Source organism: Entelurus aequoreus, linkage group LG23 (assembly GCF_033978785.1).
Source record: "Entelurus aequoreus isolate RoL-2023_Sb linkage group LG23, RoL_Eaeq_v1.1, whole genome shotgun sequence".
Classification (NCBI taxonomy): domain Eukaryota; kingdom Metazoa; phylum Chordata; class Actinopteri; order Syngnathiformes; family Syngnathidae; genus Entelurus; species Entelurus aequoreus.
In genome coordinates this window covers 18,374,217-18,399,741 of record NC_084753.1, presented here as the reverse complement: position 1 = coordinate 18,399,741, position 25,525 = coordinate 18,374,217, and the positions used below count along the sequence as shown (strand labels likewise).

The 25,525-nt window shown below is 38.6% G+C and overlaps 1 protein-coding gene across 1 annotated transcript in view; it reads right to left on the bottom strand.

The window, feature by feature from the left end:
* The window catches only part of esr2a (estrogen receptor 2a), a 135,536-nt gene that overhangs the window by 99,185 nt on the left and 10,826 nt on the right, over positions 1 to 25,525 (bottom strand). Inside the window, exon 6 of the mRNA XM_062034596.1 lies at positions 496 to 570. The gene's annotated coding sequence lies outside the window, so the exon portion shown is untranslated. The remainder of the gene's footprint in view (positions 1 to 495; positions 571 to 25,525) is intronic.

Below are 25,525 nucleotides of genomic sequence, written 5' to 3'. Positions count from 1 at the left end.
ATCTGAATCGCTTCCACCGACCTCTAATCCTTCACTCTCACTTTCCTCATCCACAAATCTTTTATCCTCGCTCAAATTAATGGGGTAATTGTCGCTTTCTCGGTCCGAATCGCTCTCGCTGCTGGTGGCCATGATTGTAAACAATGTGCAGATGTGAGGAGCTCCACAACCTGTGACGTCACGCTACTTCCGTTACAGGCAAGGCTTTTTTATCAGCGACCAAAAGTTGCGAACTTTATCGTCGATGTTCTCCACTAAATTCTTTCAGCAAAAATATGGCAATATCGCGAAATGATCAAGTATGACACAGAATGGACCTGCTATCCCCGTTTAAATAAGAACATTTCAGTTCATTTCAGTTCACAAAAAGTCCCCATATTTTGCAGGTGCATCAGGTGTGTTGGAATTTTTTATATTTTTGTGGTCCCAAAACGAAATTTTAAGATCAGTTCTCTAGCGCCACCTTTAAAATTAGAAAAAATTAGCCCCTCCTACCAGTTTGAAGTATTGACAAAGTCGCAGGAGACATCTCTCATGCAAGACGCACATCAAAGTTTCAGGAACCCATACCTGAAAACAAACAGAAAGTCGGCCATCTTGGTTTTCGTCTTCCATTTTTCAACGAAATGGTAAATGGTAAATGGGTTGTAATTGTATAGCGCTTTTCTACCTATTTTTAAGGAACTCAAAGCGCTTTGACACTATTCCCACATTCACCCATTCACACACACACACATTCACACACTGAGAACGAGGCGTCGTACTTTAACGATCACCTCTTAAGGGACTTTGACCAAATGAGTCGCGGTTAATATTACAGATACTACACATATAGGCGATGATAAATAGCGAACACATTTTCCCTACGCCATAAGATGTGGGTATGGTATGGCGCCAAACTTGGCTCTGTTGGTTACACTTTAACGAACTGCTCCAAGGGACTTTGGCCAAATGAGTCGCAGTTAAAATTACGGGCGCTACACATAGAGGTGATGATAAACTGTGAACAAATTTTGCCAATGCCATAAGATGTGGGCATGGCGTGGCGCCAAACATTGCTCCAATGATACGCTACAAAACACAAAACATTAATAACTCGGCCCCACAAATTCAGATCTTGATCTTATTTAGTAGAAATGATGACACCCTGAAGTGCCTGATTGGTCAGTACCTGTTTCTACCTTCTCGTTGTGGGTGGAGCCTAGCGGCGAACACTGCCCCACGCATTCACCAACCTGTCATTTCTACACTTTAGCTCAGGGGTCCCCAAACTTTTTGACCCGGGGGCTGCATTGAGTTAAAACAATTTGGCCGGGGGCCGGGCTGTATATATATATATATATATATATATATATATATATATATATATATATATATATATATATATATATATATGTATATATACACACTACCGTTCAAAAGTTTGGGGTCACATTGAAATGTCCTTATTTTAGAAGGAAAAGCACTGTACTTTTCAATGAAGATAACTTTAAACTAGTCTTAACTTTAAAGAAATACACTCTATACATTGTTAATGTGGTAAATGGCTATTCTAGCTGCAAATGTCTGGTTTTTGGTGCTGTATCTACATAGGTGTATAGAGGCCCATTTCCAGCAACTATCACTCCAGTGTTCTAATGGTACAATGTGTTTGCTCGTTGGCTCAGAAGGCTAATTGATGATTCGAAAACCCTTGTGCAATCATGTTCACACATCTGAAAACAGTTTAGCTCGTTACAGAAGCTACAAAACTGACCTTCCTTTGAGCAGATTGAGTTTCTGGAGCATCACATTTGTGGGGTCAATTAAACGCTCAAAATGGCCAGAAAAAGAGAACTTTCATCTGAAACTCGACAGTCTATTCTTGTTCTTAGAAATGAAGGCTATTCCACAAAATTGTTAAGGTGACCCCAAACTTTTGAACAGTAGTGTATATATATATATATCTAATATATATATATATATATATATATGTTAGATATATATAATTAGATATATATACAATATATATATATATATATATATATATATATATATATATATATATATATATATATATATATTAGATATATATAGCGCACTTTCCGCACGCGCGATGATGTCACGTTATCGATGAGAAAATGCATTTTTAGGTAATATGATTTGCCTGAGCGGCTAGGAGACACCGTGAGTAGCAAGCGGTACAAAGTGGATAAGAAAAGACAGAATTTTTATTTATTTATTTATTTTATTTTTTTTAATACTTGGGACTTCCCGCGGGCCTGATTTTGGACGCTGGCGGGCCGGATTCGTAGTTTGGGGGCCCCTGCTTTAGCTGATCAAAGACGGATACTAAACTGATGGATAATGATAAATTGCAAAACATTTTCACACGTTCAGCTCTTGATCCTAATTGCGATAAATGACAGTATGAGGTGGCTTTAATTTAATTTTATTTTATTAAGGCCCGAGCAGCGGCGCAAGCTCCGGAGGGGCGATGCAGAGCACCGCAAGGGCCCTATTGAAAGTGCTGTGTTTCTTCTTCTATGTGTATGAACTCCTTTTTGAGACCCTTAACATGCACAAAAAGTCCCCATACTTTGCAGGCGTGTCAGGTACGGCAAAAAAATGTATACTTTGGGGGTCCCAACATTTTTGGTGGTGGGTAAGGGCATTAGTAAGGCCCTTACCCACCCACTTACTGCAAGCGCCATGCGTGCCAACTCGCATGAACCCCGTGATATAATAGGGGCGAAGGCCCATTCAACGCTGCTCGCAGCATTACATTACCATTGTAATTGTAAAATGAAGAACTTTATTATGCTAAGTAGATAAACAAATCTCTGTTCGCAAAAAAATGCACTGCAATAAGTGTTGAACATTTTGAAGTGCGTTTTTGTCGCAATTGAAAAAAGGGGACAAGTGGTTTGTTTGGTTGTCTTTTGTGTTGCCAATTTCAATTGAATTAAAATTGTTTTAATGCCTCTAGACATTGTCATTATTGCTTTGTAATGCCATTTAAGGCCTTAATTTTTACAAAATACCTCTATTTAGTTTTATTGTTTTAAAGTGACCTGCGGAAACCCTGTTAAAGGTCATTTTCTATTCGGGCTCCAGTACTCTGGAATGCCCTCCCGGTAATAGTTAGAGATGCTACCTCAGTAGAAGCATTTAAGTCCCATCTTAAAACGCATTTGTATACTCTAGCCTTTACTGAAGAAGTACGAGGAGGAAAGAGAGTGATGCCCTCAGCACAGAGCGATGGGAGAGAGGTGTATGGTCAGAGAGTGTTTTGGCCTGTGTGTGTGTGTGTGTGTGTGTGTGTGTGTGTGTGTGTGTGTGTGTGTGTGTGTGTGTGTGTGTGTGTGTGTGTGTGTGTGTGTGTGTCTTTTGTCTCGTCTTGTCTCATTGTAACAGTGGTACTATTGTATTGTTAGTGTACAGGAGCTTTTCTTGTTTTTGTTTGTATAGTATTGTTCTTGTATTATATTGTTTATGTTAAATGTGGAATGAGTGAGAAGGGTTGGGATATTATAAGCATCTGCTTCATCCAACCCCTTTTCAAGCTTTGCATAAATGTCTCTGCCAAAATGTAAAAAAAAAAGTGTGTTGTACTGTGCAGGTTTGAAATAAATACTTCAATTAATCAAATAGACCCCCCTTTCAGACCAGTTGATCTGCCATTTCTTTACTTTTCTGCTCTGCCCCCCCTCATCCTTGTCCGTTGGCCATGGATGAAGTGCTGGCTGTCCAGAGTCGGGACCCGGGGTGGACCGCTCGCCTGTGCATCGGTTGGGGACATCTCTGCGCTGCTGACCTGTCTCCGCTCGGGATGTTCTCCTACTGGCCCCACTATGGACTGGACTCTCACTATTATGTTAGATCCACTATGGACTGGGGGAGGGGGTGGGGGACGACGACCCACATCTGCGGTCCTCTCCAAGGTTTCTTATTGTCATCCCACTGGGTTGAGTTTTTCCTTGCCCTGATGTGGGATCTGAACCGAGGATGTCGTTGTGGCTTGTGCAGCCCTTTGAGACACTTGGGCTATATAAATAAACATTGATTGATTGATCGATCAGTACATGTTTATGTACTGATTGTACATAAACATGTATTGTTGTTTTTTTAACAAGTTTTTCCTTATCAGTTATTCCTCTCTGGAACTGTTTCGAATTGTCGGGTTTCTTAAACTGTTACATTTTTGTTTTTTAATTTTCAAAAGTTGCACAAGATCTTCATCGTGCATGCTCTTTCGCTTTAGTGGCATTAGATAATTGGGCCCTTGACCGATTTTGTTCGAAAGGATGGATAATTGGCCTGAAAATGCCAATAAAGTGACTCACTGGTGCCTCCTTAGTTAACAGCATTGCATGAAAAAGTAGTCGCCTATATTCAGTTGTGACTGTAGATTTGAATAATCTGTTTTTAACATAGATTATAGTTAACCTGCTGTTTCTAAGGTCTATAAATAAACTATAATGGAAAAAAGTGTATGGAAGAATGCATCCATGACATTTTAGTATGCCTATTTAGTAAGTGTACTGACATTTTGCAATTTTGTTGACATTTTCCGGAATATCGGATTTATTTTGTGTCTTCTGCGTCATGTTTCCGCAGATCGTGCTTTGGTTGAACGCAAAACAGCATTTAAGCTATTGTTAGTAAGGCCTGATTGCTATTATTATAGTGCAATCATATCAACCGGGTGTTGATGTGCATGGTTATTCATAATTTTATTTTTAACTGTGTTTTGAAGGCGGAAACAGCTGGCAGGGAGAAAGGAGAAGTCCTGTGTGCCCAGATAGAGAGAGAGAGATGGACCCATCAGTAAGAGGAACACAGATGATTATACCCCCTTTTCAAATTCATTATCCCGAAGATTTGTCCTCCACTGCTGCTTTTTTTTGCAGCTCTCTTCTGTTTACAGCTAATATGTTACATAAACTTTGCTTGTAAACACTTTTCATGCACTGAGTCACTAACGTTTCCATTATCAAGCGGATCTCATTTTTAGAGAGATACATTACGAACAATATTCTCCATGCACTTGTTCATAAACAAATATGTCATATGTTTTTCAAAACAAGGAATCAAAACTGCTTGACCTCCGGGCTGCCAAGGTCTTGCCAAGGTCCAAGGTTCATGGTGACCTTTGAGGCATGGGACGGGCCAACATCACATGCTGCCAGCTTTATAGAAGTGAGAGTGGGAAGTTACTGCTCATATGTTGGCGACCTGGCACACGAGGTGACACCGAGGGCACGGCTTTGCTTTTTTGGCTAGATGGCTTCACATACTGACCGCTCACATTTGGCATTATCTAATGGAGGGACCCGAAGACATTAACTTATTTGGACTAGGATGGGTTTATACATGTGATGGTAGGCCATAGGGTTGTACAATATTGCTTGTATACTGACAAGTGAAGTGAAAACCAGTGGTGGTCAACCAAACTAAAATGGCTGTGGTACTGCAATCTAAGTACACAAGGGGCCTATATATTCCTGCAGAATGCAAATATGAGCAAAAAAATCCAACAATGCAATGGAATAGATCCCTATACATTATCACTCAAAAAAAATGTGGTGCCTTTATGTTGACAAGTATCGGAATACATTTTGGTACCGGTACCACTGACAAAATATTGGTATAGGGACATCACTGGAACTGAAGCTGTATTTGTTCATCAGACTTGTGAAAAATTCTAAATTTGAGAATTCAATTCAAATAATTCTACAATTATTTCAATAAAATTACATTGTACATTACAATTCAGAGAAATCCCTTAATTGTTTGTTATGTTTACTAAAGGTCTTGGCTTAAATAACAAAAATGCTTTATAAACACTAAAACTAAACACCAATGTTATCCATTTTTACTACTTGGATAAAACAAACAGTTCTGGGAAATGAAATCTTTTTTCACTATTTTGCATAATTTGAAAGTTAGAATACATCAAATAAATTATAGTTATTTGAAATTGTCGACGAAAAACATTTGGTGTTATTGCAATATAATGTGTGTATGAGGTTCTTAGTACATTGTTAAGATATATTTTTAAAAGTCACTTGTGGAATATACAGTAAAGCATCATTCTGTTGGGGCGCTTTGTGTCGTGATAGTGTTTCTTCACCTGGCTCCTCTGCACTCATCGCTGTGCATGCATTCATCCGTGTGTGTGTGAGTGAGTGAGTGAGTGAGTGAGTGAGTGAGTGTGTGTGGCTGATGATGGGGGAAGGGGGTCATCGGGACATTGTTTTTAAGTCTGTAATGCACTTTGTCTTGCATTTATTTTATGTATGAAAAGCGCTTTATAAATAAAGCTTGACTTGATTTGATTCAATTCAAATTTGGTTTGCAAATCTGCTTTTTTGTCTGCAATCTCGTTTCAAATGCATTTAGATTTAAAGAGAAATTCGGACATTCTCATTTTCATTATTTTATAATTTGGCACAAACCTGTTTACAAAAGTAACAGAAATAGATTTTTTTTTCCCTTTTTGCTAAAAGGTTATGATTTTTGTTGAGGGACTATGTGGATTTTTGTGCCTTAACATTGCCAGATTTTCCTAATTTCATAGACCCCAATAGTTTTGTAGATTTTAGATTTGCACAAAGTGGCTGTCTCTAAAGATGTGTTCCTTGAATTATAGCTTTACTTAATGTCTGCACTCTAATGAGATCCATTATAAATATAAAATCAAAAATTAATTTTACAAGGGTGCAATGCACATATTGGTGTTTGGTCCATATACCTTTCGTTCATTCTATTTTCAATTCTTAAATGCAAATCAAAAAACAAATTTCGGACCAATTTTTTCTATTTTCATTTCTGAAACAAAAGTTGGACAACTATTTAATGACACTTTTTAAAAACGACAATAGGACTCCCGCTGAACAAAGGTATTACCGTTCTGCTAAAAACGTGTTAAACGCAAAGGAAAAGCTAAAATACTGCTTCCTGTTCAATTTGTCATCACACAGATAAACACGCATTTTTGCATATATATTCAATATACCATACATTCGAAAAAATAAAATAAAAACCCATAAAAGTAAAACAGCACAAAATCAAATTTTATGGTAATATTTTAATGAAAATCAACCCTTTTTTGTTTGTTTTAAAATCTGCCATATATAATAAAAATCGAAAAAAGGCCCTAATTTTGTTTTTCGATTTGCGTTTCAGAATTGGAAATAGAATGAACACGGACCGTGTTTGTGCTGCTCATCCCATAAATGCATGTACATGATCATCCTTTAAAAAAAGGTAATCAAACACACTACAACATAGATTAACAATATACAAAAATATAGAATAATCTGAATGGCAATTGAAAAACAAAAAACAATTGGTTTATTTGAATGTCATTTTGAAAAATTAAAATTGAAGCTTTTTTTCACTGCCGAAGAGCCGTAACTAAATCTTTTTTTTTTTAATATTTGATTACTATTTTGTATAGCAAAAATGTTAATCCTCTGACCAAAACAGATGTTTTTTCATATTCTGACACCGGAACTGGCCAGTATGAAAAAACAGTGTTGTGCTGTGTCCTGCAACAGGAAGACCAGATTATCATGGATCAATGTTTATGTATAAACGCAGCATACAACACCATACAGGTTTTTCCAACAGGTTAGTCCGTTGTCTCGTCTTATATAGCAACTGCCCGTTCTGGCGTCGGAATATGCTAAAAACATCTGTTATCAGTTTTCTCCATTTCTGCTGACTGATGTTTTGTTCAATGGAAGTGGTGCCTTTTCTGCTCTGCTGCCGCCCATCTGCTTTCTTTGGCAGCACCTAGTTTTGGAGTTCCGGGGCGGAGCCACTCACTCACACCTGCAGTCAATTTGTAATCTGGTCTTCCTATACCCGTGCTGCCAGCTACAGTCTTTGCCATTGTTGATTGTTTAATGGTACACCCCTTTACCAAGGAGGTTTCTACTTGCTTGGCTGCTCCCCGTGATCATCTCTCCCTTTTAGCTCGACAGACATTCACCTGATCCAGTGATTTCGTAACGGTATTTATGTGCTGTTGTTTTGTCCTCTCCTTTTGAGTATGTTCTCTTATCCCCCCACTCCTTGCTTATTAAGCTTTGTTTTATTTATGGGACTTGTCTATCTCTACTTTGGGGTAATAATGAAACATAAAATAAAAATAAAACCGTTTTTTAGATGTGGTTATTGAGTTTAAATTAGTCCAGTGTGCACATAAGAGGAAGAGAGGACCAAAACAAAGAGCCTGAAAGACACTTGAGGCATCATTAGCAAAAGGCTGAGGACAAATAAAATTCATTGGTATTCCTTGGATGTATTTTTGTCTACACTTTAATTCACATGGACCCTGTACCTAAAGGACTTCTCCTTTGAAAATTAATTTTCTAAAGCCTATCTTTACTTTAATCCAGATTGTACACCTGGGAGGTAAGATGAGAAATGTAACATTTTGATGCATCTCACTTTGTTATCACAAGGAAAATAAATACAAGTTTGTGCTGAATTTGTAGAATTGAGATGTAATATTTCAAAATGAAGATAGTCTCTTTGAGATTTCGCAGGTATTTTGGGGGATTGTTGTGGCCTGATATGCCTGAATTTGCGGCAACTGTTTCAGAAAGTTGCAGCAAGAGTTGCAATGTTTTGAGGCTTTTCTTTATATGACATTGAAACAACTTGTGATTTTACGGTTTTGTTCTCAATTAAAAGGTTGACAAAATGTGTGTATCAAGTGTTGTAACCTTGACCTCAAAAAGCACAGGATTTCAACAAAAATTGTTAAAAGAAAATACTGTGTTGATGTTTTACTCGTTTTATATCGCACAGACTTAGAAGTAGACACTTGATGGCAGTAAAAGCATATATCGTAAATTCTGGACTATAAGCCGCTACTTTATTTCTTACACTTTGAACCCTGCAGCTTATAAAAACGGTGCGGCTAATTTATAGAATTCTTTGCTGACAGCCATAATACAAATAGCTTCCATAAAACACAAGCAATGACACTTAAAATGTGTGTTATTGTTTGTACTATATTTTCGAATGAATCGCAATTCTTATTTGTAACGATTCTTAATTGTTTGAAGAAAATCACGAATCTATTTTTTTAAAATTAAAAATATATAATTTAATATGTCCTGTCCAGCATTTCGGGTAAATCACATTGTTGATGTAAATGCCCATATCTGCTGTAGATATTTACTTTAGAAAAAATAAGTGTGGGATACTTAGCTTATTGCCTTGATTGTATTTGACTTCATTAAATGTTTGGGTAGAATTGTATTCAACAAAACCATTTCTTTAAGTAATATACAAATTCTTCACAGCTGTTTATCTATTTTAGGGAGGAATGTAGTTAATCATAGAACTGGCACACGATGTTACTAAAAAGTATGGATTTTAAACTGAGAATCGTTTTGAATCTAATCTGAATCAAATCATTAACCCCAAGAATCAAATCGACTCGAACCGTGTGGTGCCCAAAAGATTCACAGCCCTAGTATTTCCTTCAGTTCAGAGCTTTCAACTGGAAGTACAAGTGCCATTCCGTCTTCTATTCGTCCATAGTGTTTCTACTCGTATGCATTCTTCATTTATCACTCCAAGCAACATTTGTACGTTTTACAATATAACTGAAACAATTCTTACTTACTAAACCGTCCCATGTTTAATGTCTGTAGGAGTGTTTTCATGCATATTTGTAGGTGCTATCGTAATTCAATGATGTTAGCGTCGTTAGTATTAGCTATTATGCTAACACGTTTATGAGTGTCTGTTACTATTACTAACTTCCAATGACATTCATTTTGTATTGTTTTGGTTTTGTAAATTCACCAAAAGTTATTGAGTCCATTTAGGAAATTGGAGAGCTATCTTCCGCACCGAGTAGGTCCATGACGATGACGTCTGTTTTGTTTGATCAGCCGCTTTACTGCCGTGTACACCGTTTGGAAACAATTAATGTTTGTACAAAAACATTTACAAAAGCCTTCTGTGTGAATAACTCATTTTACAACATAAGTATCTGCGGCTTATAGACAAGTGCGGCTAATATATGGGGGGGAATTATTCTAGAATTTAGTGGTTGCAGCTTATATACCAGTGACTCTATAGTCCTGAAAATACAGTACTTGGAGCTCCTTGACAAATTGCTATACTTTGTCCATTTTAAACAATCATTTATGTTTCATCACATTTACCCCTGCCTGCACATGTTTGTGAACTGTTTAGAGCAGGGGTGTCAAACTCATTTTAAATTGGAGGCCACATGGAGAAAAATCTACTCCAAAGTGGGCCGGACTGGTAAAATCACGGCACGATAACTTGAAAATAAAGACAACTTCAGATTGTTTTCTTTGCTTAAAAATAGAACAAGCACATTCTCAAAATGCACAAATCATAACATTTTTATTTTTTTTACACTTACATGTTGTGGTTAATAGTATTCTACCTTTCTTTGTCCTTTATACTTTCTGAATAAATTATGTGATAATGTTCATCAGTCAACTCATTGGTGATAATTTTCAATCTATCAAATTACAGGATGTTATTTATGTAGTTTTCTAATTTTCCTCAACTGGTGCACTAACATGTGGTTTATTTTTTGTTTTTACATAAGTAGCATAATCTACAAAGATACAAATAATTGCTATTGTGACATCTAGCGGACACATTTAGAACAGCAGTTTTTTCATTAAAAAATTTCGGCTCATTTTCATACTTAGCAAACTCATCCCGCGGGCCGGATAAAACCTGTTTGCGGTCCGGGCCTTAAGTTTGACACCCGTGGTTTAGAGCAATCTCTAGTGGTATATTTTGTTGGTAAAAGAGAGACAATGACAGATTACGGTTGGGACGGCGTGGCGAAGTTGGTAGAGTGGCCGTGCCAGCAATCGGAGGGTTGCTGGTTACTGGGGTTCAATCCCCACCTTCTACCATTCTAGTCACATCTGTTGTGTCCTTGGGCAAGACACTTCACCCTTGCTCCTGATGGGTGCTGGTTAGCGCCTTGCACATCAGTGTGTGAATGTGTGTGTGAATGGGTGAATGTGGAAATACTGTCAAAGCGCTTTGAGTACCTTGAAGGTAGAAAAGCGCTATACAAGTATAACCCATTTACCATTTATTATCATTACCATCGCACGTCGACTGTCTTGTTGCCTCTAGATCAGGCGTGGGCAATTAATTTTTACCGGGGGCCGCATGAGCAACCCGAGCACTGCTGGAGGGCTACATCGACAATATTTCAATTAAATTTTGCTCAATATTATTTTTGATATACACCGTAAGATAAATAATAATATTAATAATAATTAATAATAATAGTAATACTTCAACATAGTGTGTGTAACAGCATTCCATGACTAATATAAATAAATTAACATTAATAACAAATGACAGTAAAATAAGCACACGTATGACTGAGGAGTCATAGTGTAACTTTGTGTGGTGTTTGAGTTATCCAACTTTTTGTGTGGCCGTAAACGCACCAGTGGTTTAGTGCTATGCGTGTTGGTGACAGATGACAAGTTGGTTTTGGCCTGGTTTGTACGGCAGAAAATGACTAGTTTTTCGAGATAGAAGTGTTATACTCATGTTTTTGGTGTGGTTATGTCCGAATATAAACAGTTTTGCTCAATAAAGTGATCGATATAATTCCTGTCCTCGAAGCATCTCGATAGACGTTACAATAATTGAACGGTGTTCAATTGAACGGTGTTGACGAACACCGTTAGGGCCGCTTGTTGTCACTGTCACTCAAAGTTGCATTGCAAAATTACAAAGAATAAGTATGTTTATTTTGTTTAGAATTCAGATGGGATTTGATTTGGTGCGCGGCATATATTTGCTGTGCGCAGCAGACGCTTGAGCAGTTCGCAATTGCGCAGGCACGCACCTTAGAGGGAACGTTGCTTTGCAGTCAATGTCTTGTTGGAAACACGGCATTAGTCATCAACTTTTCTCTTTTTAGCGTCTCGGGTGTAAACCATGCATCACTTGTCGCTGCATGTGCACCTTCACTCGCAGGTTACACACGGACACACGCCCATAAATAATACTTTTCAAAATAAAAGCAGCACAGTTGTATTGCGCGCACGACATAGATGTTTTTTCAACTTTATTTTGTAATTTATAATTGGCCTCACACGGGCCGGACAGGGACGCACAAAGGGCCGGATGCGACCCGCGGGCCGCAGAATGCCCAGGTCTGCTCTAGATCACCATTGCAAATGAGAATCTGGTCTTAATTGTCTTACCCTGTATAAATAAAGTTTTTTGTGCTTGCCGGTGTATTGCTAAATGTTTTTATACTACATTGCCCAGATGGCTTAGCGCTGTAAACAGGAACCGGAAGTGATGATGACTATTGACCACGGACTGACTACAAGCAGCAAAAAAGTGTTTCATGTTGCTATTCCTGCTTTGGCTACACAAGAAACAAACGTACGTTTGTTGACAAATATGACTAGCGAAAATTACGCTGATTGGCCAAAATGAGCGTGGACTTTGCAGGCTTTGGAAAAAGCTGTGAGGCAACACATAATTCGCAGGGATTCATTGAATTTGAATACCTGGAGGGACTGAATATATAATGAGTCATGCACTGTGTTGCTATTGATACATGATACAAATGTGTGGTTGAGATGTTTCTTTCTAAAGTCAATAATGATCTAATTTTTTATTATAGTAAAGATCAGGGGATTTGGCACACAGCCCTGTGGGATACCACTGATATTTTTTATAATAGTGACAAATCACAAGAATGAAAAATGCAGTAGATTCAGGCTGTATAATGGAATGGTTTGGTGAGGTTTAGAGTACAAAAATGCTTGGAAGACGCCAATCTCCCTCATAGTATTACCATACTAGATAGAATAAACAAGTCTCAGACATGCTGAAAAGTACATAAAATTAATCTGAAAAAGAAGGGAAAAAAACTACAGATGGAAGAATTCTTTTGATCCGACGAGTCAAGGCCAGACCAGACTGCGATCTAGAGATTTATGTCTCTAGATTTATACAGCTGGATCTTTACCAACGATCTATCATAATTTTCTATCAACTAAAGCACAATTTAACATATTGCAAAACGATAATTTAATATTAAAGAATCTAAAAGGTTTAAAATTGTGGGTCGTTTTTCCCAAACCGTCAATTTTCCACAGTGTCCAATTAAATGGACAACAGTCAGAATTCACTGCCAAACAACATAAAACATCTAACAAGATGTTTTATGTTGTTTGGCAGTGAATTCTACGGAACTGATTTACAGCGCTCTTGGCCTAAAATATGTTCTGCATTTGTTATAGTCCCAAAAAGTACTTGTCTCACTAAAAAAAGTAGGTCAAATAGTTTGATCTGTCTATTGTTTTTACATTGTTAAGAGTCAAATTATGTGGTTATGTTTTAGTTATGGCACAGTGCTACAAGTCTTGAATTCTTAAAAACAGGTCAAATTCACTCTGTTTTTTCTTTTCAAGGAAAATTATTTGTGACTAAAGAGGCTGTTGGCAACCTTCACGGCTCTTCCAACTTTCTAATGTGTTGTAAGCTATTATATCCTGCTGCTCTTCTCTTTATATAGAGCATATCATTAGGTAACAACCATTCACGTACCACGCATATCTTTAAGCAAGTTGCAAACAGCTTCTTTAATTATAAGACTACCAGAAAAAAGCAACAAATCAGAACTGCAATTGACTCACTACTCTGTATTACAGAAACAAAACATTGTACAGATACCAGCGTCCAGTATATAATAGCCACCTATTAACCTGAATTCTGACCATAAAGAAGTAAAAGTTCACAGAGTGTAAGGGAGTGTGTGAGCAAGCGTGCTTGCGTGTGTGAGAGCGTTAAAGAGAGACAGCAGAAAGATTTGCATGTCATTTTTTTGGATTTTCGTTGCTGGTTTCCTGCGATAGACTGAAGTTGTTATTTACTGCCGCTGAGTTCCGTGCCTTGCATTCTCTCTTGGTACACGCTGTGATGTGGGAGTATTGTAGCTCGACCGAAAAGCAATTAAAACCATCCAGACTAAAGTGTGTAACTGTACAGCCCACACAGTTATTTAATGTTTAATTCTGAGAAATGATAATCAGCTCCTTTATTTCTCTGTTATTTTAGTGGCTTTGCAGTTTGTTTGATGGCGGCTTCTTAAAATAAAGCATGTGAGATGAGAATAAACCAAATGTCTCTGTTTTCCAGAAGACACGTGTTCTTCCATGTCTGTCATTCCAACTCCAAATCATCAGCTTCTCTTCTGGGAAATCCTCTTCCTGTTTCAAACCAGGGGGCAGACACTCTACGTTTAAGATTAGATCTAAAACATTCCATTGATAAGGTTTATACTTAGGCCTGTCCAGTTATCATTTTAATTCCACAGGCCCAGACCTTCCAACTGCCCATTTTCACATTTCAAAATACATGTTAAAATCACAGGTGAACCTTCAAAGCTGAATGTTCAAGGTAATAGAAATCGGAAATTTATCAAAATTCCCTTTGAAGCAAAAAACTTCAGTGGTTGACCCACTGAGAACTATTGTAGAGCTATTGTAACAGTGGACTACCTTTTGTTTGTTTTTTTATGGCTTGTCATATTACACATTTCAAGAAGACTACACACAGGAAGTTTACGCATGAAGTACTAAGTAGACTAACATTCAAAGCAGTAACAGTTTGTTGATAAAAATGTATATCCAAAGAAAAATATTACATTTGTTAGGTTAAAAGTCGCAATGTCATAAGTTGTAATGCCATAATTAGTTAGCAAATTTAGGTAATGTGCTTTATTGATTTACATGGCTGATATATGGCAAATAAGAACATAAAAAGTGAGATTTATGAAGCACATCTGTGACACAAACAGGGCCCCTGGCATAAACTCCATGTGGTTGTTTAGGGCCACAACCACATGATTATAGTGACCGGTCACTTCAGTGTATTGCCTCATGGATGCAATTATATTTTGTTCTGCTAAACTTCCATACAGCGGTAAGTCAACATGTCTTCTGTAAGAGGCTGATAGGTCCAAGGGGAAAGACAAGTGTTTGATAGCTCCTACAGCAGTGAGGTCAATTCAAAACACCTATGCTGGTGTATCTTCACTCACAGCCAAAGTCAGCTGGGATAGGCTCCAGCTCACCTGTGACCCTGAACAAGATTAGCAGTCGGTATGTATATATATGAATTTTAGTGTATAATATTTTTATATCATTACACAATTCCCTATGCATTTGATTATGTACTTTTTCTACATATTGATAGATAACATACTTGCTTTTGAAATCATAAGTCTGGGGAAAGACATTTTATTCCAACAAAATTTTTTTGTAATATATGTTTATAAAGGGGTGTCCAAACTTTTTCACCAAGGGCCACATACTAAAAAGTCAAAGTATGCGTGGGCCATTTTGATATGTTTTTATTTTGAAAAGGAAATGCTAAAAAACACACATTACATTATTTTTTAAACACAAAACTTAGTGTGAGCTTTGTGTTATGGGGGACAAAGTGTACTATTATTACGGTAATTATTACAGGGGTAAAAAAAAAAAAAAAACAGTAAAAATGTAAAAAAAACAAAAAGCAAAAAGACGCGATGTAGTAAGAAAAAGCTGAAATTTTAATTTATAACACACTGTCACTTGTAACACAAAGCTGACTCGAACTCTTGTCTTTAAATACAAACCATATTCCTGTTTTTCATCTTTTTTTTTAAATCAAACTAAAACGATTTTAAAATGGCCACCACATACTTTCACTTTGCCATATGTGACCCTCGGTGGAAAAGGTTTGGACACCCCTTAGTTATTCGTACTAAATTGTCAGCTTTTTCCTCATTATATTCCAAATTTGTGGTTGTTTTTTTTTTTACATTCTTACTATTATTTTGTATCCAAAACTATTCTGCAGGCCAAACGCACTTCGGACAGTCCATGGTTTTTGCATGGTCAGATCATTCTCAAATTTAATAATAATAATAATAATAATGGATTAGATTTATATAGCGCTTTTCTAGACACTCAAAGTGCTTCATAGAGAAGTGAGAACCCATCATTCATTCACACCTGGTGGTGGTAAGCTACATTTGTAGCCACAGTTGCCCTGGGGTAGACTGACGGAAGCGTGGCTGCCAGTTTGCGCCTACGGCCCCTCCAACCACCACCCATCAACATCATTCATTCACCAGTGTGAGCGGCACTGGGGGCAAGGGTGAAGTGTCCTGCCCAAGGACACAACAGCAGTGATTTGGATGGCAAGAGGCGGGGAGCGAACTTGCAACCCTCAAGTTTCTGGCACGGCTGCTCTACCCACCACGCCATGCTGCCCCAAAAAACATGCAATTGTATGCAGTACATGCATTTTCCTGTCAAGTTTTAAGGAACAAAGAAAGATAGTGTTTTATTGACAAACATTATTTCCAGGCTTTCGCGGGCCACATAAAAACCATGTGGTGTGCCAGATCTGGCTACGGGCTCTTGACACATTTGGAAACTTTTAGAAGTGTATCCTGTAAACAACACAGAGCCAATCACGGGACAAAATAATGTTCCCGATGCACAATAATTCTGCTGATTTTCTGCCTTGGGGAATCCATAAAATCAAGTGATTGTGTTTCTCCCTGACTGAACTTAAAAGCCATTTAATGACTTGGCTTAGTTTCCCTTTTTGCAAATGAATCACGCCATCACTGTCGAGTAAAGGAGATGCAAGTTTATGAGGTTTTGTTTTGATGCGAGCTTTGTAGCTCCCTGACAGATTTAAAGTCCACTGGTCACAGTTCAGTTTCAGACATAGATTAATAAGGCGAGACGTGACTCACTGATAAACACACAACAGTATGTTTGTCACTGCTGGTGAATTACAGTGATCCTGGAAAAGCAGCCACACAGTCTTTCCATATTGTGTACTTTATTTTTTTTTATTGTTTATTGCTTCTCAACCTTTAGAGAGACAATACATCATATCATAAGCTTGCCTGATCAAGATCTGCATATTGTTCACATTAGAAGCAACAGTTATGATTTAAATGTGTTTTGTTAAATAGTTACCTGTGGCCTTTTGATAAATATGAAAAAATACACCCCTGCTAAAATAGTAATAATGAATTCCTGGAGACAATCAAATCCTGATGTCCCATAAATGACTATTGAGCAGCGAACCCTACAGTAAATGCTCTACTTGCTTATAAATACAGTGAAGGCTGTTGGACAAACTCAGTATTGTATTATAAAGTTACACTGCCGCCTAGTGGAACTTGTTGTCCCCTACACCAACAAGTGACTGTATCAGTGATGACGTCACAGGACGTAGGGGACAGTAGATATGTAGCACTGTGGTGTACATGACTAATTCATTTTGGAATTGGTTCCTTAAAAGTAAAATATGAACAACATTAAACGCCATAGGATTTAATAGGTTGTTATGGTTTTATCCTATTTGGAATTGAATTGATAACAAAAACAAATGCCTCTACAGGGCCTGAAATTAATCAAATGTATCGGTTAATATTTTAGTACACTTTTAAGTAACGGTTAGTTTTGCCTACATAATTCAACAGTATCTGATATAATTTAAATTAATTGATTCTAAGCGAATTGTATGTAAAACATTGGTAGTCCCTTCAACTTAATAGCATTGTTTTGTCATCCATTAAAGACATGTTCAAAAAGTCCCCGTTTTATTATGCTAAACTTAGAAGATTTTTTCCCCCAAATAAACTGTCTGATTATTTTAATGTGCAGCAAACACACAGTGACATTAGAGCTGACGTTAATGCTAACAAATATGATAGATGTCCTGGCTGGTCCACCAAAGACACTATTTATCCAAACAAAAATCTGTGTACAAAAAATATATTCTTAATGTAACTAAAAATACTATGCATTATTTTATTATGAACAATTAATGATGTACAGCATTTTATGGTTTTAAATAAAATGTACAGGATACAAATTACAAATAGAAATACATAAGGAAAGACTATAAATAAGACTACAAATCAGTGATTCTCAAACTTTTTTCACCAAGTACCACCTCAGAAATAACTTAGCTCTCCTAGTGACACCATAATGACTGACATAAAAAAAACAGTAGCGTAGTAGGCATACTGTAAATTTTCATTAAAAACAAGGCAGAAGTTTTATTTAACAAGTATATTTAGAAATGCACCTGGGGATAGGTTGATTGGCAACACTAAATTGGCCCTAGTGTGAATGTGAGTGTGAATGTTGTCTGTCTATCTCTGTTGGCCCTGCGATGAGGTGGCGACTTGTCCGGGGTGTACCCCGCCTTTCGCTCGAATGCAGCACCCCCCGCGACCCCAAAAGGGACAAGCGGTAGAAAATGGATGGATGGATTTAATATATTTGCTCACTGTAACATTACACACAGTTTGAACAGTAACACTGAATATAGGAAAGCAAAACACTGTTCTAATCACACGATTCTTTGACGTACCACAAAATGGAGCCCGCGTACCAGTGGTACATGTACCACAGTTTGAGAATAATTGATATAAATGATTATACTACAGATGTTCAGATCAAGGTTTTGTGCTGCCAATTCCAACACCAATCATCCATGAGTGTGATCAGTCAATACCAATACCAATAACATGTATTAACTGTAGGTTTTTCTATTTATTTAAACTACTTACTTATTATCTTTTATTACATACAATCGAGCGGAACAAAGTCAATAGTACACAATAATTATCAATCAATCAAACAAATATTTATATAGCCCTTAATCACAAATGTCTCAAAGGGCTGCACAAACCACTACAACATCCTCGGATCCGATCCCTCATAAGGGCAAGGAATAACTCAACCTAACGGGAACAATGTAAAACATAAAAAAAAGTCGACTGACATAATTGCGGCAACCTTTTTTTAACCCTTCATGATGATTGCGATAGAATCTTCATCTAAACAGAAATATGTGAGCGTCCCGTCGGCCAGCATCTTGGGGAGAGTGGAAATTGATAAACAAACGTTTGTTTTATTATGGTTTACTATGGTTAATTTGTATTTTAAGCATCTAGCAATGCTATAGTGTTACAATAAAGCTGCATCCGTTTAGCACATGGCTTCTAAAACTTATTACTCATCCCCTTGATGTTCAGGCTCAAAAAAAGTTCTGGATCATAATTTTTTCCCAAAGTAATTGTTGTTGGCAAAGGAGAGAATTACATTTTTAATCATTGTAATTGTTAATCATTAATCATTGTTAAACAAGCAGACAAAGTCTGCTTGATTAACTTTGTTGTTGATGGGCAAGGGATCGGTGGTTCCTAACTCTAAGTCACGGATCACATGACTGGCTTCCTCGTTAACTCTTAAAAACGGCTCATGGATATCTGTGAGATTGATACAATTTTAGTCATATCTATTTGTTTGCAAACTTTAAAAGTCTTTTGAGCTTCAAAAATCATATATAAGATAATAGCTTCAGTTATAGAGGCGACTTGTTTTTCCACTCTACTGGTACTTTAACACGGCACAAAGTCATGCGCTCTCATGGAAGGAATATAAATAATCGTTTTTTCAACATCCAATGGACATATTTAGAACAGCAGTTTCTTTCACCTATTTCAGCCCATGTTTATACTTGGCAAACTCATCTCTCAGGCCAGATAAAAACCCGTTCAGGCCGGCGGCCAGTACGTTTGACACCCTGCTCTAGATTCCTATTAATCTACTTCCCACTTCTAATCTACTAACATTTTCCGTTAAAGGGCCCTATTATCCAAAACCAACTTTTCTTACCTATTGGTACCTGTTTTTCTGAGTTTGGGATCTGCATAAACCCCGAAAAATTTCATTGAAACCATTGAGGCATTGCAGGGATATTTATAAAACAATCATGCCTTCTTTTATACTTCAAGGAAACAATTTGTTATTAACTTGCCCGACTGGTGACGTTTTTGCCATTGGTGACGATTGGGTAAATCTCTACCATATATGTATAATCCCCTAGGTGCTTTGCGTGCGTCCGCTGCAATCCATCTAATTTCTAATACAAAGTAGTGTATAGTTTAAACTTAATGTGTCAGTGGATTTGCTATAGAAGCGCTAAAAAGTACAACAAAGATGGTGGGAAGACACTGTTCAAATGAAGCCATGTACAAACCCCGTTTCCATATGAGTTGGGAAATTGTGTTAGATGTAAATATAAACGGAATACAATGATTTGCAAATCATTTTCAACCCATATTCAGTTGAATATGCTACAAAGACAACATATTTGATGTTCAAACTGATAAACTTTTTTTTTGTTGCAAATAATCATTAACTTTAGAATTTGATGTCAGCAACACGTGACAAAGAAGTTGGGAAAGGTGGCAATAAATACTGATAAAGTTGAGGAATGCTCATCAAACACTTATTTGGAACATCCCACAAGTGAACAGGCAAATTGGGAACAGGTGGGTGCCATGATTGGGTATAAGGATGGGGCGAGGGTCACCACTTTGTCAACAAATGCGTGAGCAAATTGTTGAACAGTTTAAGAAAAATCTTTCCTAACCAGCTATTGCAAGGAATTTAGGGATTTCACCATCTACGGTCCGTAATATCATCAAAGGGTTCAAAGAATCTGGAGAAATCACTGCACGTAAGCAGCTAAGCCCGTGACCTTCGATCCCTCAGGCTGTACTGCATCAACAAGCGACATCAGTGTGTAAAGGATATCACCACATGGGCTCAGGAACACTTCAGAAACCCACTGTCAGTAACTACAGTTGGTCGCTACATCTGTAACTTCAAGTTAAAACTCTCCTATGCAAGACAAAAACGGTTTATCAACACCCAGAAACGCCGTCGGCTTCGCTGGGCCTGAGCTCATCTAAGATGGACTGATACAAAGTGGACAAGTGTTCTGTGGTCTGACGAGTCCACATTTCAAATTGTTTTTGGAAACTGTGGACGTCGTGTCCCCCGGACAAAAGAGGAAAAGAACCATCCGGATTGTTATAGGCGCCAAGTTGAAAAGCCAGCATCTGTGATGGTATGGCGGTGTATTAGTGCCCAAGACATGGGTAACTTACACATCTGTGAAGGCGCCATTAATGCTGAAAGGTACATACAGGTTTTGGAGCAACATACGTTGCCATCCAAGCAATGTTACCATGGACGCCCCTGCTTATTTCAGCAAGACAATGCCAAGCCACGTGTTACATCAACGTGGCTTCATAGTAAAAGAGTGCGGGTACTGCCTGACCTGCCTGTAGTCCAGACCTGTCTCCCATTGAAAATGTGTGGCGCATTATGAAGCCTAAAATACCACAAAAGACACCCCCGGACTGTTGAACAACTTAAGCTGTACATCAAGCAAGAATGGGAAAGAACTCCACCTGAGAAGCTTAGAAAATGTGTCTCCTCAGTTCCCAAACGTTTACTGAGTGTTGTTAAAAGGAAAGGCCATGTAACACAGTGGTGAACATGCCCCTTCCCAACTACTTTGGCACGTGTTGCAGCCATGAAATTCTAAGTTAATTATTATTTGCAAAAAAAAAATAAAGTTTATGAGTTTGAACATCAAATATCTTGTCTTTGTAGTGCATTCAATTGAATATGGGTTGAAAAGGATTTACAAATCATTGTATTCCGTTTATATTTACATCTAACACAATTTCCCAACTCATATGGAAAAGGGGTTTGTAAATAAGACTACCCACAAGACGGCGTATCCTGAAGAGACTGTCAGAAAGCGGATTGAAAACGATCTGTAGATCTGTTCTGACCGCAGCCTACAACACAGTGTGGCACCAGGACCTGATTCTGAAACTTTGCCGGATCATCCCTAATCGCAACCTAGTGCGATTCATGCCCAACAACCATGCTAATCTAAGTTTCACCCTGAAGACAAGCGATGGCCGTAAATAGAGTTCCTTGCTCTTCTTTACCCTGTCAGATGCTGGTCAAAAGTAGAAGACATGGCACTGGTATCAGCCTCTCTCAAGACCTGGAGACTGAAATGGAGCTGAAAAATAACACCACAACAGCTTTCCATCTCAACAACAAGTAAGCTTGGCGCCAGCTTACAGTCAACCTTTACTGGACACCTCTGCCCTAAAACCCCATCTCAACATACTAGATAGGCAACTGACCTTCATGCAACACCTTGAATCTCTACATGCCAAAGTGTCTTGCAAACAACCTCTGTCATCTCATTAGGGACGGCGTGGCGAAGTTGGTAGAGTGGCTGTGCCAGCAATCGGAGTGTTGCTGGTTACTGGGGTTCAATTCCCACCTTCTACCTTCCTAGTCACGTCCGTTGTGTCCTTGGGCAAGACACTTCACCCTTTGCCTCTGATGGCTGCTGGTTAGCGCCTTGCATGGCAGCTCCCGCCATCAGTGTGTGAATGTTTGTGTGAATGGGTAAATGTGGAAATACTGTCAAAGCGCTTTGAGTACCTTGAAGGTAGAAAAGCGCTATACAAGTATAACCCATTTATCATTTATCATCTGGCAGGCTCATCCTGGTGAGCCAATACGTCCACCCTTCGCCCTGGCCCTCGTCTACAGTGCCGCCAAATATCCCGCTCCAGCATGGTGCCAAAGTGTACACACTAAAAAGCTGGACACATCACTTAACGACACCTTGAGTATCATCATCACTGGCTGTCTATGAATCAATCAAAGTTTACGACCCACCCCATCGGAGTTCCTGCCAGTGTCAGTGCGACTCTTCGCAGCGAAGACCACTCAGAGAGACTGGTGAACAAGGCCTTGCTGAACGTGAACCATCACCTACCTAACTTTACCACCTACGCCTGCCTTCTCCCCGCCCTTTCTCCCGCCATTGGCGCCGCGAAGCGTTGCAGCTCCTATGTCAACATCCTTGAGATGGAGAACTGGTTGGAAGGAGACACCACGACCCACTTGATTCACAGTATGCCCTAACTAGGGATGGTGTTCGAAACCGGTTCTCCCGGTTGTTCGATAAGAAAAGTTAAAGTTAAAGTTAAAGTACTAATGATTGTCACACACACACTAGGTGTGGTGAAATTTGTCCTCTGCATTTGACCCATCCCCTTGATCACCCCCTGGGAGGTGAGGGGAGCAGTGGGCAGCAGCGTAGCCGTGCCCGGGAATCATTTTTGGTGATTTAACCCCCAATTCCAACCCTTGATGCTGAGTGCCAAGCAGGGAGGTAATGGGTCCCATTTTTATAGTCTTTGGTATGACCCGGCCGGGGTTTGAACTCACAACCTACCAATCTCAGGGCGGACACTCTAAAAAGAACCGTTCGATAAGAAAAGAACCGATTCCATGGACTCAAATCCCTTTTTTTTTTTGTCCTGTCAAGCTTCTCAGGTAAATCATATAGTTGATGTAGATGCCCATCTGTTCAGATTTACTTTACAAAAGAGAAGTGTAGGATACTTCTTTTGTTGCCTTATCTGTATTTGACTTTATTAAATGTATTTATATTATCATTTGATGGAGCCGGGCCGGAGGAGGGGATAGAAAGAGAAAAAAAGGAAGACAGAGGGGGAATTGTGGGGACAATAGGGGGATTAGACAGAGAGACAAAAACAACAACAGCAAACAACAATAACAACAACAACAACAATAGAGCAACATCAGCAAATACGATATGTACAAATATGATGGTAAAAGTAATAGCAAAGAAGCAATTAGCGAAATAAATGTATGTATGTTTGTACAGTGAATGTATATTTACAGTATGTGTATGTTTGTACAGTGAATATGCGTGTGGATGTACGAACTTTGAGTATGTAGGTATGTATTGTATTTGTGTATGTATGTGGGAGCGTAGGTATCTATGTATGTATGTATGTATGTATGAATAACGGTACGTATGTGAGTATATGTGTATTTGTATGTACAATATATTTGACTCCCAGTGTGTGTGGGAGCCAGAGTACGGCTCCAGCCACCCAGAGAGCCCAACCCACAAACAGCAGGTGTGGTGCTCAGGGAACCAGGGACCACCGGCCCCACGCAGCCAGGCCGGCCAGCGACAGGAACCCCAGAGCCAGGCCCACCGTGCCGCCCGTAAGAGCCAGCAGCAGGCCACAGACAGACGCACCCGGCAGAGGACAAGGCAGGAGAGAAGCAGGGGACAGTCAGACCTCAAGCCAGCGAGAGACCACACCCCACACGGGCAGAAAGGCGGGACGCCCCGCCTGGGGGGCCCAGAGACTCCCCGCAACCGGACGGGAAGACCGCCCCCGCCCCACCAGCAACCGGGCCCCCACGAGCCCACCCCACTGTGCCAACACCTTAGTTGGCACAGTGCTATTAGATTTTAGTGCAGCTTTTGATATTATTGACCACAAACTACTACCTATAAAACTGTCTGCTTATGGTTTTAAACTCTCAGCGATTAATTGGATGAAAAGCTACCTAGTCAACAGACAGCAATGTGTCATGTTCAATGGAACCCTTTCAAATATTAAAACATTGTATTGTGGTATTCCCCAGGGAAGTTGCCTGGGACCTTTATTATACTCAATATTTGTAAATGATATGTCATGTATTTTAAAGAATGGTTGCTTTGCAATTTACGCAGATGACACAACAATATATGCTTATGCTGATAATTGCACAGACCTGAGCAGTATACTACAAGACGAGGTCATACAGATTTCGAAATGGGTTACAGAAAATATGAAACTTAATATTTCCAAAACAAAATGTCTTATTTGCTCAAAACATGCTCAGAGAAAGGAACACATTTTAAATGTTTCTTTCAACGGAGTTCATATTGAACAAGTTAAAGAGGCCAGGTTGCTGGGAGTTACAATAAATGAAAAACTATCTTGGGCCACTCACATTAACAACATAGTAACACAAATGAGCAGAAGCATTTCAATCATAAGAAGAAGTGCCTATTTTTTAACTAACACAACTACTAAGCAAGTTATACAATCTCTTGTATTGTCACATATTGACTACTGCCCAGTAATCTGGTCTAATGCATCTAAACAAGAACTAAATAAAATCCAGCTTGCCCAAAACCGAGCTGCCAGACTAGCTCTCTATTGGTCATTTAGGACCAGCATTGAGATCATGCATACTGAATAGTCATGGATGAGAGTTGGTGAAAGACTAGCTTGTAGTTTGATTTTATTTTTAAAAAAAATCTATACATACCATAAACCTTCATATCTAAATTCTCAGCTGTTGCTTGCTAATGACAGTCACAACTATGGTACCAGGCTAGCCCTAAGAGGTGCTTTCACCCGTCTTAAACCCAAAACTGATGTTTTGAAAAAAGACTGTAACGTATAGGGCAATCACTTACTGGCATCGACTTCCACAATATCTGGTATCAATCACCAGCATAGTGGGTTTTAAGAATAGACTAAGAGGAGAAGTATTGCGGAAAGAGATTATTCTAGATTGTACCTAATGTCATGACTGTTTTTATTGACTATCTTATTGATTGTGGGACAAGCAGTAGAAAATGGATGGATGGTACTTTTTTGTCACTTATTGTTTGTCTTTGGTACACTAATGTGTATATTTTAGGCCATTGGTTCTTTGTTTTATTTTTGCAAATATATATA